The 16,953-nt window shown below is 34.4% G+C and overlaps 1 protein-coding gene across 2 annotated transcripts in view; it reads right to left on the bottom strand.

Annotated features, from left to right (window-relative positions):
- Nucleotides 1-16,953, bottom strand: part of LOC139143710 (uncharacterized) — a 62,689-nt gene that overhangs the window by 13,842 nt on the left and 31,894 nt on the right. The window contains exon 1 of one of the 2 annotated variants that reach the window (XM_070714246.1): nt 13,317-13,394. The exons of the other annotated variant lie outside the window; for it this stretch is intronic. The gene's annotated coding sequence lies outside the window, so the exon portion shown is untranslated. Of the gene's footprint in view, nt 1-13,316; nt 13,395-16,953 lie in introns of those variants that run through there. 2 annotated transcript variants of the gene reach the window in all.

The raw sequence follows: 16,953 nt of genomic DNA, 5'->3' as shown, positions 1-16,953 counted from the left end.
AATCTGAGGTGAAATCTGACTCAGACTTGGTTATAATTCACTTTTTGTACTCTTTAAAGGTATTTCAGCTCAAAATGTTTTGGTCAGCTCCGATACGTCATAATCTTACCTTTTCAAAAGCAAATGCCTTTGTACGCAATCTCATCAAGTCAATTTCACAGAATTGTACTTGATTATCATATTTCTTTTAAATTCAAGCTGATCTCAGAAGATCATGTCTGCATCAAATCATGCTTCATAGAAGCTGAAGTACACTCTTACAGCGTACGGGTTCTTACTGGTGAAATGTCTGTTTAAATGTCAAATTACTGCACCATCATCCATTACAAAGTACCTGCATATATTTGGCATCATTATTTGGCATGCGCAATAATTTTGGGACAGAAAATATTCTGATGCATGGAAAAATTCATTTTCACATGACTTCTGTCAAGATTTCCTTGAGGAACTTTTTTATGCCAATTTTGAAATATAGCATTTTTTCTCTTGCAGACGCAGTTTTAGTACATAATTTCCAGTATCTGCAGCTGCACACAATTGTTATACAGTTAATAAAAGTGGATTATAGAAATCTTGATCTATTATGTAAATAATAAATATTGCTGAAAAATCCAAATATAGGTATTCCGACGACAAAGTTTGAAGCTAAAAATCTTCCGCAATTCTCAAAGAAAGATGTGCCATTTTTCAATGGTTTTATTCACCGGTATTGCAAGCTATCTTAATGGGTGTAAATGCATGTACTGTGACTGCATAGAAACAATGCTGTACAACAGTTTTTGCGTGTATTCTAGTGCGCACCGGTGTTACATTAAGTTTTAACTATTCGATATTTTGTATTCAATCTAATACTGTCAACAACTAAAGAGGGTTCGTTAGTCTTTCTGAGAGAAAATTTTTCATTAAAAAATAATCAGATATTTGCACATTACCCTATTTCTGTAATACGCATGAAACTTTGGTATTAATAAATATTAAATGCATTCTCATTTAAAACAATAATGATGAACTCATATATATACCAGTAAATGTAAAAATATAGCATTTTAAAGGCTACACCCACTATGTTTTGACTTTCACATCAGTGACGATGGAATAGAATTTCAAGATTCTGCAGGTAAAATAAAATTAAATTTGGGGGTGGAAGATATGCCAATGTCAAGGCATCACAATGTACCACCACCAGGACAATTGTCTGAACCAGCGGATTGCCACGGAAGTCCTATTTTTAGATGGGAAATCAGATTAATGAGTGGCCTGCCAAGTCAAATTAGCAGCACTTTGAGAGACTAATTGCAATACTTTGATTCAGTGCAGTCACTCGACAAAGGCACTGTGACCATTCCAACAATTTTTATTAAATTAGGACTCTGCTATAATTTCTGATTTTCATTCCACACACTGCGATAAATTGACATCAATGGTAGGTAGCATAGCTGGTTCCTTTTCTAAACGTAATGAGTGACATTTTTCATCAAGATATAATGAATGGCAAATGATCCATTTAAAAGCACGGAAAATTTAAACAACAAGAAAATATTATGGATGGTTGTTATATTGTTAGCAACAAAGCAGCCGAAGTATAAGTTATGGCGTACACAGAAAGTTACATACGATCTAAAGACAGCTACGTATACAAACCATCTCTGCTATGGAATAATGCCCCTTTGTATGGAATATTACTTCTTACAAATCAAAAAAGTTCAAAATCCTGGTTCATAAATCCAACTTTTTGATCTCTTGTAAATTAGTTCATGTTTTAAAGGAAAAAATTTGCAGAATTTCAAATCTTTTATCTTTTCTCCACTAATACAGCAGAATGTTATCAAGCAAAGAAACAAAGCGGTTAACCAGCAGTAATAAACAAAGGAATTTTAACCATCTGCCACTTGTGGCAGTATTCTCAGTGCATGGCTGACTGGTCAAAGGAAACCGCACAATGCAGGCTGTTGATTTATAACTCTTTTGTGCATTTGACAGTGAGAAGACTCAGAAAATATATGTCACAATAACCTTGCACTTTCAATGAAATTTGAATTAATATTTCTGCTAATTGTTCTTGATAATAAAATGACACATGATAAGAGTATCAGCTGTACTCATTAATCTAATTTGTGTGAAAAGAGGCGATTTTTTTTTGTTCTCCCGACAGGAATTTTCAAATCAATTATATAAAAAAAAAATAGTATAAATAATGCAAATCTAGGATGCTGATTACTTCCGTGCAATTAACATTTAAGCAAAATAAAAGCATAATAGCAGCAACGTCAATCAAACACCATGGATGATTGAACCACGCAGAAAAAAATTAAAACCAAAGTGAAAGAACAAAAGGTAATCACATAAAGAAGTTGGTGAGCCTTACACATGAAAATTGAGTGGAGGAAAAACTCTATTATAAATCAATGGTTCAATTGACAACTAAATTTTCCATAATAACATTTTCCTAATTTCAGATATTTGCATGGTAATTCAATTATTTTCAAATTAAATTACGGGTGGTTTGTTGGGGGAGAGCTAAATCAGGCTCGGGAGAAAATGTCAAAACATCACACATTATTATTATTACCTTGGAAAGTTCTTCTAATGGCAGTGCCAATGAAATTACTTTTTTTGTTAACTTCAGGCTTATTTCATTGCACTGTTCAATAGATTTCAACAAACAACACCAGAATTGCAGGGATTTCATTACTTTTCCAAATGTTAAGGGTCTGAACAATGACTCGTTACAGAATTTGTAAATAACGGATTGCGGAATGATGTAAACGTGTCAGTTTTTTATTCACAACCAGGTAATTCGTATCAATTCATAAATGAATGAAGAGCTCTTAAAATTTCAAATGTAATTAAATTACAACAAATTTTCTATTGCTGATGCAATGAATTCATGTTCATGCTTGCCACTCAGAAAATCAAAATATTTTCATTAATTTCAACTATATGCATGATAAATTATGAGAAAAACAACACACACCCAAATATTGTACACAGTATATACATTGTGTATAATATAACATATATGCACAAACATATATATATATATATATATATATATATATATATATATATATATATATATATATATATATATATATATATATATAGTTTGTGTGTATATATATCATTACATAAATATAGATGTACTGAATAGATATAAATATACGGTAGATGTACTGAGTAGATATACAATTATACAAACTGTAAACAATACGGAATCATGTATACCGTATACAGTTATATACCATTCTTGTTAAAAATTTCTTCAACATCAGCAATGCATTGCTGACTAGAGATCAGATGTAAGCGGGGTTCTGTTTCAAGACGTACCTATTACTGTACCTGCACACTGTCAAGCTCAAACAACACCATGTGATAGAAAGGAAATACAGTCCACTGGTTTTTCTATCACATGCATGGACTACAAATGAAACTGAGTTTGATTTTTTGATAGCACCTCAGACTATCCAAAGAAAGGATGGTCCTATTTGACAGAAAGGCCTTGGTTGGACATTCAATATTTGGTGCAGTCCATGTCAGAATGACTGGTCTCTTAATTCCTGTTTTTTACTCTTGCTTCATAACCTGCCTCTCGCTTTCACAAAGCATGAATAGCCATTTCTTTTTGACCTGGTGATAGGTTCTGATCCAGTTTCATGAGAATATGGATTTTCTTGAAAGGCATGTATCAGCTGCTGGTAAATGTAGAATAATATACTACAGTCCATTGAGAAACTATACAAGGTTGAAGCAAACATGTTTTGCTGTGATCAGAATAAAAACAGTTAGGTTATTTTGGCGATGAAGGGTTGAGGTAGAATGAAGAGTCTGAAATTTTTTACAACTTTTCTGGTCTACGGCCTGTACTGGGGGCTCATTTTAAAGTTCTTGGAGAAAAGTTTTCACAGTCTTATTTTTTCAAAAATCAAAATCTTATTTTTCCTCGTAGAGTAAACACAGGGATGGCAGCCATTTTGAATTTCAACTATCGATAAAATGTTTGGTAATTTGTTTCTTTTGTACCAAATTCTGCATGGCAACCCTTGATTATTATTCTTGATTTGGTGAGAGAATGGATGGAAGTTTCATTGAAGAAAGTTTGAGATTGAAAAAGTTTATTTGTATTCTTGAGGAACGTTCTACCTTAAAGTTGTTACTATGGTATATCAAGGCGACCTTATGGAATGTACTAGTTTTAATGTAGATTACATGTACTGACTTTATACCAGCCTTCACAAAAATGTTACATCGTTTTCTGCGGGAAAAACTCTCACACAGCTCTGAAAAACCATATTTGATGCAATAATAAATAATATTTAATGGATTTTTGCAACTCTAATATGACAACTCCTCTGTAACAGTTCAGTATAATATTGTACACAAGTACTGTGTACAACAGAGCATGTCACGCTATATTTGTATGATGTACGTGTAATTTCAGTCTTTTCCAGAAAAAAACTCTCCCGTTTCATAAATGCAACAATAGGAAACATACACACCTAATTAAGTGCAGTTCATGTGCGCAGATAGCAAAATTAATAATTCAGACTGTACGGCAGGAGCAATCATAAGGCAACTGAATATTGGCTTTCAATTGATGGAATGAAAAGAGGGATTTCAGAATTACAATTCTGGAAGTTACTTGTACCTATAGAAACATAATGACGTACAGTAGGTTCCGAGTCACTGCCCTGAGGGCATCATTGATATTATCATACACTGACCTTATATTACTACAAGTATAAACGCACTCATTTCTTTTTAGAAGGGCAAATGCAGACACTTGTGTTGCGCTCATCTGCCTGGAATTACTGAGACTAGTAAGAGTCATTGTCCACGGACTGCGCCCTGAAGATGTATCTGACTAGGAGTGCAGAATGAGAGACGAGTGGTAATTTCGGCTTCTTGTATGAATTTGTAGGAGCCATACATCCTAGAACAGTGTAAACGTATTCACGAAGTTTCGACTTACATTACTATTAGCTCTCAATTTCTTCTGTATTCAAAAAAGTATAAGTACATGTATTAAACCTGCAGTGTCTTCACATGACCCCACATTCTAGGAAACTCCTATTATCGGTTGAACTCAAATCAATGCTTGTGTCGAACTTCCTGACAGAAAGTTCAATGACCTTCGGCTCATGTAGCTGACGCACGTCTATATACAGGTACATAATCACAACGGACTCCTGCAAATTCTTTGATGCAAATTTATCAACTGGTACATGTAGGTCCAAGCAACCTTTTCAAAATGGGGCTTTTCTTGACCAGCCTGACGATATTGGACAAGGTGAACTCTTCTGTCAGTTACACTCTAATCCAAGATCTGATTTTCTTGTAAAAAATTAGGAAAACTTTGGAATTATTGACAAAGATGTGAAATAACATGATACAAACAGAGCCTTGAAAGATCTTGTTATGTGTACTGTATGTTCATCAACATCCACATTTGAACATTTTGTATCCTTCAATACCCTAAAACTTGATACCTGTAGCAATAGAAGTACATTAAAAGGTTCAACCTCCTCAGAGTTGCCTTGAACCAATCAGTGTACTACTAGAAGCTATCACAGCTGTGTTCTGCCCTCAGAGGCTTAGGGGCACAGTACCTGCACTTCTCCCAGTAAAACGAATTCATTGATAATGCGTACTGTCATGTGAATATTAGGACCAAGTTGGGGAGCTGTGATACAATAGTGGGCAGTACAGAACCAATACTGCAGTGGAAGTAAAATTTCAGCAAGGGAGACTATTATTATAATAAATCACCATACTCTGAGAGATTAATGCACATGCCACACGACACAAAAGTTGTAAAGTCATGTAAGATTTACAGTAGTTCAGCCATCAGACAGAAATATCCTCTTTGCTATGCAAAGAATCTTGAAAGAACAAAACAGCACTGCCCTGGTGCATGTTTATGATTTTTTGGTTTCTGAAAAATAATGACAGCCTGAGTGTAGAAGTGCAACCAACCTGTAACCTATATACGTACTTTACCTGAACGGTCTACCTAACTACTGGGGTAATGTACTTTCAGATGATGTGACAGGCAGCTCACAAAAATGGGTATTTATCATCCTTCATTCCCTTCTCTGAGTGTAAGACAAACTGTGAAATGGAAAACCAGCAGAGAGTACCAATATATGGTAGTGATGGAAAAAGACCTGTTGTAATGATGGCATGTACTGTAGCTGTAATTTTGATGATTTTTTACACCATTTTTGTTTTATGCATACAAGTACAAACTGCATTTTCTCACTCTACTCCCAAAAGCATATTAGGATAAACAGTAGCCAGAAGTCTGCATGGTTATTTTTGTTGACAAATGAACTCTGTTCCAAACTGGAATTCAAACATAAACAATAAAAGTGATAAAATACTATGTTCACAAGCTGAATAATAGGTGTTTGAACATGCTTTGGGGAGAAGAAAAAGAAACTGTGATTGACATTTATAATCATGGAAAAAATCATCAAACACAGCAGCTAACTCCCTTTTAACCTGTTCACCCCCAATTCCCTGATTACAGGTCCACAATCATCATTGATAACAATGGGTTTGGGCCAAACCATGGTGGCGAAAAGGTTATAAACAGCCTTTTTTTACGTTTTGGGGCTCATTCATTATGTACATTTGTATGGTGGTCTTAGCACTTGTTTTGATACACAGTTTAAAACATAAACTAAAATTTCCTTCTTCAGAGAAACTTTAAATCAATCTGTTTCTGTTTCATTACCACGAATAAAATTCACAGGTCACCATGAATGTTGGCAATTAGAGAAACAAATATTCTAAAACTTACCAATATTTGTGATCAAATCATGACAACATGGTCGTTATAAATACCTTGTGTTATCTCTGCTCGGAAAAATTAAATTTTTGCCTTTTCACAAGTCTGTGAAAACTTAATTTGCTCAACAGATTTCAGAATGAGTCTCCGATAACAGCGGATTGTGAAAATTTCACAGTTACCGAAACCCATTCTGGTACCACAACATGTGGCTGGAAAACTTGTCAAACAAACGTTTATGGACGTATTATCCAGAGATTAAATCGCATTGACAGTGGCAATGGCAATGCGTGGGCTGCATATGAAACGCTGCTATAGACAAATATTGAATGTTCACACCCCAATTAGAAACCTGACAAAATGGGAATGGCATTTCTGACTGAAAATTCCACAAAAGGGTCTAATTTTTTTGTGCTAAATTTAGTCTGTATTAAACTGTTGCTTGTTCATATTGGTGATCATTTGGTCAAGGCAAATACATCACACAAGAACTGACACTGAGTTTGAATTGATGTACATCATACAGTATGCAGGTATTGTAATAATGTACTTGAGAAATTTACACAATTTGCACCGATTCTACATCTGTCCACTTGTTGTACATTTGATCAAATATTGACTAATTAAGCATGCTTCTCTCTGACTTGTGATGTCATTTCAAGAGACGGTGGCAGCCCCTTGAGAAAGAATTGTTAGTTTGGTTGCTATGGCAATAGCTCACACTGTATTATTTGCATAATTACTGGGAAAAAAACCACACACTCTAGACTCCTGTGAAAATGTTGCATATATGTCTCATTAGATATACTCAGAGTCAAATGGAACAACCTACATGTACATGTTAGGCTTGTTCGCAAAGATGCATTTTACAAAATTGATGAAAGCGGCAAAAGGGACTTGAAAGAATTTTTGCTCAACACAATTTAACAGGTTGAAGAGAATTTGAAAATACATGCAAAAATTATTTGTCACTGATGTCCATATCTTCAATGGAAGAAACATAACAGATTTAATAATCACAATTACACTTGAAACCAATGAAACAGAATGATCACGTGGTACAGCCTTATGTGTAGTAATATATGCATACATATGTTATGGTGTGTTCTTTCTGTGCATAAATTAGAAAAAAATTATTCGCATAACAATTTGCTAAATGGTTCTGATGTACAACAACAAATCAGCAAGAAACAGCAAGGTCTCCCCCTCACTCTGATACACTTACACAAAGTTTGAACCAATGTACTGGGTATACATGAAGCACACCGTACAGTTCAAAGTTTGAAAGAAACCAGCGACTATCAACTTTTCTCAGTACCTGTACGGTAGATTTAATTTCTGTACATGAAAGCTTCCGACGAAATGGCAGCAAATAATATTTCATTTTGCACATAGATTGACAACGAGGTGATAAACAAGAAACTGTGTTTTCCTGAATGATCAACATGAGCAGCATGGCATCTAAAATGAAAGCTTACTGTCTCTACAGGTAGATGTATACCTGTGGTCAGTTAGTAATAAAGTATGACAGACGGGGCGGACCACCACAGCAGTCCAGAAGAGAGTGTGCTACATTCAGTAGACAGAGACACGAGTGTAAGATTTCAAACAAAAAGTGAAAGTTGTACCATAAAGTGAACTCCATTATCAAGAAACAGAAAGAGAGGACTTCCACATGGAGGCTGGAGAATTGCTGCTATATATAAAATGTGACAACATGGAATTTTGGGAAGGCAGACCTGCATGAAAGCACGTATGTTTACAGACAGTAAATGTGATGAATGCATTTATCGGTACATCAGAGTATCACACTGCTCACCAACAAAAACGAAACGACAGATTCAATAGTACTGCTTCTGATCAAATTAAACCATCTTAATAACATTCATGATGTAACTTATAGTATGTTAATTCTATGAATATGCAATGCACGAACCACCATTTGACATGCAATTTTAACTTTTATGATACTTAGAGTGGCTTGACGTAAAGATAACAACCAGTGTACATTTCATCCATCACCCTCTCAATGCATTACAATCTCCTTAATTGCAAGACTATAAACAACATTACACACCTACAGCCTATAATTGTAGCCATAAACAGGGCAGAAAGCACCTGTAAGTTACAGTAGGTATCTTTGGGCCATAAAATTAGATTCTTCACAAATTCATACCATCAAGGTTGCACAAATACTATATATTGTAAACATTCTCTCTTTTCCAATTTTTTCAATTCTTGTCTCCCCCTCCCCCCCCAAAAAAAATCAGAATACCTCTACAAGGTCACACTAAATACAGAAATATAGTGATCACCTGAAAAAATAAGTCACCAAGGATTCTAAATCTTCACAGAAATGTGAATCCGTACTGTACTGTAACTCTTTTAAGAAAGTAGGTATATATTAGCCCTTAAGGGGCAATACTTTACCAGACAATTTAAGTGCAAAAATTTTACAAATTTTTAAGATCTTTTTATAATTTTTTGATTGTTTTGGACCACCTGGACATCACTTTTCATGGGCTGCAATTTTTGATCAAAATTTTGGGAAATATCTGAAAAAAATTGACTGGGTTATATTTTACAAAGGCTACAAAAATTGACTTTGGCACTTAGAAATGTACCTGCTCCTTGACATTTGACAAATACTGGTATTCATTCATGACTGAAAAATCCCTTGGTCACACATGACCACCCGTTCAGAGTGGAGATATTTTCAATACTTCAAAAGTCCTAAGATTTATAAAATACCTATTTTTTGTCATCTGGGATGTAAAAATTCAATAGCTAAATGGCTGATGTAATGTCATACCAGTACATCCCCTTTCTGTGTTTTCATATTGTTTCCTCCCTCAACACGTTACAAACAAAAGTTTGCCTCATTATACCATATTCATTTTAACACTTTTAGTGCCGTAATTTTTCCCACTAAAATTTTAGTGCAATATTTTACCAATTTTCTGAATTTTTCTGTAATTTCTTAGATAATTTTGAACCAAATGGGCATCACCTTTCATCAGCTACAGTTTTTTATCAAAATTTGGCATGAATTTGAAAAAAAAAATTGACTGAGGTATATTTTTAAAGGAGACAAAAATTGACTTTGGTGCTCAAAGGGTTAAAAATTTACCTATGCAAAATGAAAAACATTCACAGACTTAAAAAGGAATTTTAAAAACTCCACTTTCTGAACAAAGATCACTGCAGTTTAGTGACTGATTCAAACAAGAATTCACTGATGTATCGATGTGTTTCACTAGAATGTCACCTTAGATCTAACATTTGACATGTAACAAGTTACAAATTTTAATATAACTGCAAAGACAGCGTTTCAAATTAGTCAAAAGATCACCCCAGATCTACCAGAGAGTATGGTATAGCTAATTTATAAACGTTCCAGAATAGACCACAATGTCCATGAATGTTTGTGAAATGTTCGTTCCATGAGGCTAGCTGCAGATGACTATATAATGTTGTGATTATTTAGTCAAATTTTACATAGTTACATGTGATACATGAGGTATAAGTCTAATTTTACAAACAGATGTAAACCCTTTGAGCACCAAAGTCAATTTTTGTTGCCTTCATAAAATATACCCCAGTAAACTTTTTTCAGATTTTTGCCGAAATTTTGACAAAAAAGCTGTAGCCAATGAAATGTGATGTCCATTTGGTCCAAAGTTATTAAAAACAATTACAGAAAAATTCTTATAAAATTGATAAAATATTACACTCAAATTTTGGCGGGAAAAAATTATAGCACTCAAAGGGTTAATATTCAAACATTCGTCCCCTATCAAAGATGATATAAACATCCCTGTAGACAAAATGGCAATATTGACAATTGACAGAACATAAGCATATAAACAAGCGACCTAGCGGCCGATATAGCTTCGCTGTGTTTATGTAGAGAATAACTATTTTTGACACATGTTGATGAAGAAGGTGGAAATCTTTGATAGTTCAATGCAATGGCCAGAAAGAAAGTGGCTAAAATAAGCTGCAAAAATACACAATTTCATCATACTTTGAATATGTCACATTGGATCATCCCTAAGAACATTTCAACAAAAGCTATCCGATGAGTAGTTGTTTGAGAATGAAATTTTCTGACCACAAATGGCAACATTGCCCCCAAAAATAAAAATTGCAGATTTCATCATAATTTCAAAAGATCAAATTTGTTCATCTATAGAAACCTGTATACCAAATTTCAAAGCTGTTAGACCAGTACTTTTTGAAAAACACATTTTTTGACCAAAAATGGGAAAAATTGCCCTAAAAATTCAAAATTGCAGATTTCATCATTATTTCAATAAATATCATTTAGTTCATCTATAGAAACCTGTATACCAAATTTCAAAGCTATCAGATGAGTAGTTTTGGAAATACACATTTTTTGACCAAAAATGGCAAAAATTGCCCCAAAAATACAAAATTACAGATTTCATCAGAAATTCAATATATATTACTTAGCTCATCTGTAGGAACCTGTATACCAAATTGCAAAGCTATCAGATGAGTAGTTTTGGAAATACACATTTTTTGACCAAAAATGGGAAAAATTGCCCCAAAATTACAAAATTGCAGATTTCATCATAATTTCAATAAATATCATTTAGTTCATCTGTAGGAACCTGTATACCACATTTAGTTTATCTGTAGGAACCTGTATACCAAATTTCAAAGCTATCAGATGAGCAGTTTTGGAAATACACATTTTTTGACCAAAATGGCAAAAATTGCCCCAAAAATACAAAATTACAGATTTCATCAGAAATTCAATATATATTACTAAGTTCATCTATAGAAACCTGTATACCGAATTTCAAAACTATCAGGCCAGTACTTTTTTGAAAAAACATTTTTTGACCAAAAATGGCAAAAATTGCCTTAAAAATGGAATTTGCATATTTCTGCACAATTTGAACAAATCTGAAATAGATCATCCTAGGGACATATGTACCAAATATCAAAGCTATCTGATTGGAAGTTTTGAAGAAGAAGATTTTTAAAGATTTTTTTACCAAAAATGACAAAAATTGCCTTAAAAATACAAATATGCAAATTTCACCATGATTTGAACAAATCTGACTGAAGTCATCCTAAGTAAACTGCACATCAAATTTAAAAGTAATCGGACAAGCGGTTTGAGAGAAGAAGATTTTTTTACCAAAAACACCAAAAAATGCCCCAAAAATACAAATATGCAAATTTCACCACAATTTGAACAAACCTAAGTGAGGTCACCCCAAGTGAACTGCATATAAAATTTCAAAGCAATCGGACTTGCGGTTTCAGAGGAGAAGGCAATTGTTGACGGACGACGGACGACGGACGACGACGGACAATCAACCTATTTGATAAGCTCCGCGTCGCTGACAGCGGAGCTTATAAAAAAGTGGTTTAAACTGTTCCAACATTATTTGGATACATTATTCTTTACAATTTGAGAGAAAAAAATCACTCGTAATTTTTTATGTCGCCCTTAAAATAGAAGATATACGTAAGCAGCACAGGCCACCTGAAAATGTTAACTTTGGTCTGAACATATGTCATTTAGTTATGCCAAGTACAGATTTTTGTACAAATCAGCCCTTGACTTCCACTTGATATACCATATGTAGATTGTATGACCAATTTGTGCCAAAATACAATGTACAATGTACATGTATTCAAAATATGAAAGAAATTTCTAAGTTTGTTCAAAGCAGGATACACTAGAAACAGATGACTACGTGAAAACATATGTCACTTACTGAGTAGCAGATTTGTGTACTGATTCTCCATCCTTTGACGTTGTTAGTTAAAGACTTGACACTGCAAATACCAGCATAAGACTGTTGAGCATCCCTCCTTAAAACACCATGACTCATCAAAAAAGTTACAAATTTCCTGTTGAAACTGAAATAATTACAGCAATATTCCAGGAACGACGAGTTCTGATTTCACTTTCCATTGAAATCAGAAGTGTCACTTGTTTTGAACATCACACAAAAGACATTGCCTAGCTTCCCATTTTTTGCCCAGTGGCAGTGACCTGCACTTTGCCTTGCACAAGTCGCATCGAAGGCTGATACATCTGCACCAACATCATGCCGTAATCTCTGCGCTAAGACGTCATGGTCTCTGTGACAGACCCCAGTGCTTGAACTACACCCTGTAATATCTGACAAAGGTCGTTTATCATGCTCCCAGCCCCGAAAATTAGCTGCAAGTCAGACGCATGTATCATGTTCTGCTACAGTCAGGACGGGACAATGATTTGAAACCAGTCAACATGCGGCTCACCCTGCAGCTATGTCACTTGTACGGATACAGTCTAATTGGATGCCGGGAATATAAATACAAAAACAGGGGGGGAAATATTAAAAAACCTCCTGCCATGATAAAACCCTCCAAAAAAGAAAGAAAACAGTGGAAGTTCCTCAACCCTACCCTGTTGCTGTCAGAAATGGTAAAAATCTACGTTATTGAAGAGACTTAAATGCTAAAGCTAAAACTAGCTGACGGAAAGTGAAATTACCTCGACTCCGCATGAGAAATGGTACAGCTGCACGGCCCAAATGTGTCTACAGGATTAAACGTAAGAAATGGCTTGCTCTCTTTCAACCGACCAATACGAGGTTCAATAAAAAGCGATCATATTATATTACTCAGCGAGCCTGCCTGCATTTCTACTTTCAATAAAATTTCATGGCCAAATAAATTTCATAACAAAAAGCCAATTATTAAATTTAGGGAAAAGGAAGGAATTAAATTGCATTTGGAAAGAAAGATGAAATTCTATATTAAATTTAATAGCTTTTTCCATTATGAAATTAGGGATTGCCGATATTGAAATTGGTTGAAAGCATTAGAGGAAATTGAAAGATTATTAAAGAATATTCGATCAGGCCGAGCAGCCAATGAGCAGTGAAGTAGTCACTGCCGAATAAAATATGATTTTCCACAACAACACTCACACAATAAAACTGATTTCTTAAATATCACCGTCGACGTCAGATCACTAATCCAGAGTGAAAAGCCAATTTGAAAAGACCAATTTTCAGCATAATTAGGGATGCTTTCTCGCAAATTTGATATTTTTCCCTTCATTGAAGTTTGGGGGCAAACTGGTGAATCACAAATCCCCTGATCCCAGCCAGCAGCGCACTGTACTGCAGTAATTATAGGCATTACCCAAACACCCCTGTTTTCAATTTTTAATGCGTGTTCCTGTGAAACTCTGAAGTTTTTTTATTAAATTATTCATGTCAATCTGCTCATCAAAATATAAATTTTCAATAAAGGCTGCATCAATTGACATGCAATACAAGTTTCCTTCGAAAATCATTATTTTTTGTTCATGTGTTCGGGGGCAAAGACATCAGATAGGTCATATTTCTCCCATTCAGAGTCGAGCAAGTTCTCTCTTTTTTTCGCCAGTTTTCAGATGCAGTACACATGCATCATCAGTAACAAAGGCAGCCCAGCCGTGTTTTAAGTAAAACTCACATGTCAATTTTCCCAATGTACTTTTTATTAATTTACTGAAATCTTCTGATTCCATTCACGTTTTCCGAACAAAGGAACACTCTCGGTTTGTTTGCCACTCACATCACGCCTCTTACAAGACTTTCCAACTGAAGTGGAGAGAAAAAATCACATCGCTGTACCTTATACATATCTTTCCTTTGTACACAGTTTTCACCTTAACACAGCAAGACACAAAACAGAATGAATTATTCCATGATCCATGCTCAACATGCCTTGCTTTAGGGGATTTGTATTTGAATTTACGATTACAAAAAAAAATCAAAATAGGAAAGTTTCACATTTTTTGTGCCCGGCTCGTACATCAATAAAACACAACAATTTTTGAAGCCGTTTACAGTACAAATAAGAAGCATAAATTCAAAGCCTGTCAAAAAATATTTGCTTCCTAAGAAAGGATCTCTTCAAGAAAAAGAGAACGTAATTGAAGCCAAACATACAAAATCATTTTGATATGTTTTTGTTCACATGTACATAATAAAATAATCAATACTACGTACACATATAATTACACAATATACTTGTACCATACTAACAAAACAATCAAAAGCATTTTCACTTTCTAAAAAAAATTGTTCAATGAGTTCTCAGAATTGATTACTTTTCACTTAAAATTATCAACCTCACAAAAAAAACCAACTCTCGCACATACTACCCGTATTTGCTTTTCCCTACAGCATAAAAAAGTTTTTATCCTTCGACTACATACGGTATACCCAACCAAACTAGGCATCATTCCTGCATCTATTTTAAATGATTCGAACTTTGAACAACTGTACCCCTTGAAGACTGGCATGGTATGGACATACACGTCTCTGACTGCTGAATTGCAACTTACAGACTGTGGAATACAACACTTGTAGAAATCACAATCAAATGTGACAATTTTTAATATCACTTTTTCATTCGACGGCAAAGACACCGGGGTACCTCATGTGATTTTCTAAGTTAATTCACTGTTAAAGAATCGCTGAAAGCAAAAGAAAAACATTTTTGACGTGTATTTCTCATGCATAATATTCCTTTGCTGAATTCTTAAAAATAGACAAAATCTCATTGTTTTTCCTGATAATGATAAAATTTTAATGTTTCTTATCCTGCCTGTTCTTTTCATATATTAATCAGATTAGCTTTTTCATTTTTTTTTTGTGAATGGACTTAAAAATTTACCTCAAGCAACAAAACACAAATAGGGAAAATCTTTTGCACGATTCAAGTGATGATGGTTTTTAGGAAAATGTTACAACACAACAAAATTAAAAGAGGAGATGCGAAAAAAACTGTAAATGGCTAATGGATTTCTACATTTTACAGACCGGATGCTGGCCAAGTTTTAAGATTGCTGGTAATGAGCACTTGCTACGCTTGATGTAAAGACGCAGGCACATCAAGCTCCCAGCACCTGTGAGATGCGCCGCGGTCAAGGATAAGTCGTAAAAATTGCTCAAGCATGAAAGATGTAATTCCCTTGTCTGGGGGGCCTCGGTTCATTAAGTCTCCCTGAATTTCAGTTTTTGAAATTGATTGCAGTGTTAGCCGAAAGGATTTTGTCAGATATATTTTATCAACTATTGAGGTCAATAAGATGGGCCCGATGATCCAGAAACTCCCCGAGTAATAACTCCCGTCTATTGATACAGTACCGTACATACGATAGCAACACAAACACATCATCGGTACACAATGTACTGTACATTTATAATCACAACGTCTAACTTCAAAGATGGAATATTGATCTGAGAAATAGTCACTTAATTGTGTGTTAATCAAGTATGGTTTTCAGTTGTAACCTGAGTAGGCTGTACTCCTACACAGTTTAGCTCAGCTCATATTTCAGTATTATTGATATTATATCAAAATGACTGATATAGGGGCATAAGATACTACTGGTGATATGGTGAACATATTTTGTCAATTTTATTTTTATATATGCTTTCATTTATTTATCTTTTAATGTTTTAAGTGTACAGGTAACTACCAGTAGTTCATGAATTTAAGTTTTTGAATGAAATTAAAAAAAACCAGTGTCATTGTTGTTGATTTTACTTTCATAAAGATGAAATTTAAATCATCATTTTTGGCATTTGTTAGAAGACACATTACTTTAGCTCTGTAAATATTCATTTCTCCTATTGAAGCAAAAACAAATTTGAAAGCTTTCTGAACATAAACAAACTACCCATCTTATCTGTGACAAAATTCCAAGTTTAATAAATCATGTACAGTACCTAAACAACATTTTAATCACTTTCAGATTGCATATTTAAACATTTTTCATTTTTCTTAAAAAGCCTGTACAGGCTGGACATAATATTACGTTTTCAGGTTACTGAAAAATTGTTTGAAAAATTTATCGGAAACTTCTCAATCAATGACAAGCTATTTCTCAGACGCAAAAGACTGACATATTTCATTGGTTAATTTCTTTAGTTCACAATAGCCTGATTAGCAATGGCAGTACACCCATATTAACTATCTTAAGGGGAGTTTTTGATTGATTTGCAAAAATGATTGGCAGGTCACAGAGTGGGTGATTGACATGCTGACTACAAGATTGACAGGATGATTTCCAATGCAGTTGTAAGGTACATGTCAGTCTGTTCACTGATGAACTCAAAATAGCGATC

The sequence above is a fragment of the Ptychodera flava genome, chromosome 11 (assembly GCF_041260155.1).
Source record: "Ptychodera flava strain L36383 chromosome 11, AS_Pfla_20210202, whole genome shotgun sequence".
Lineage (NCBI taxonomy): Eukaryota > Metazoa > Hemichordata > Enteropneusta > Ptychoderidae > Ptychodera > Ptychodera flava.
This window is presented reverse-complemented; position numbering and strand designations above follow the sequence as displayed.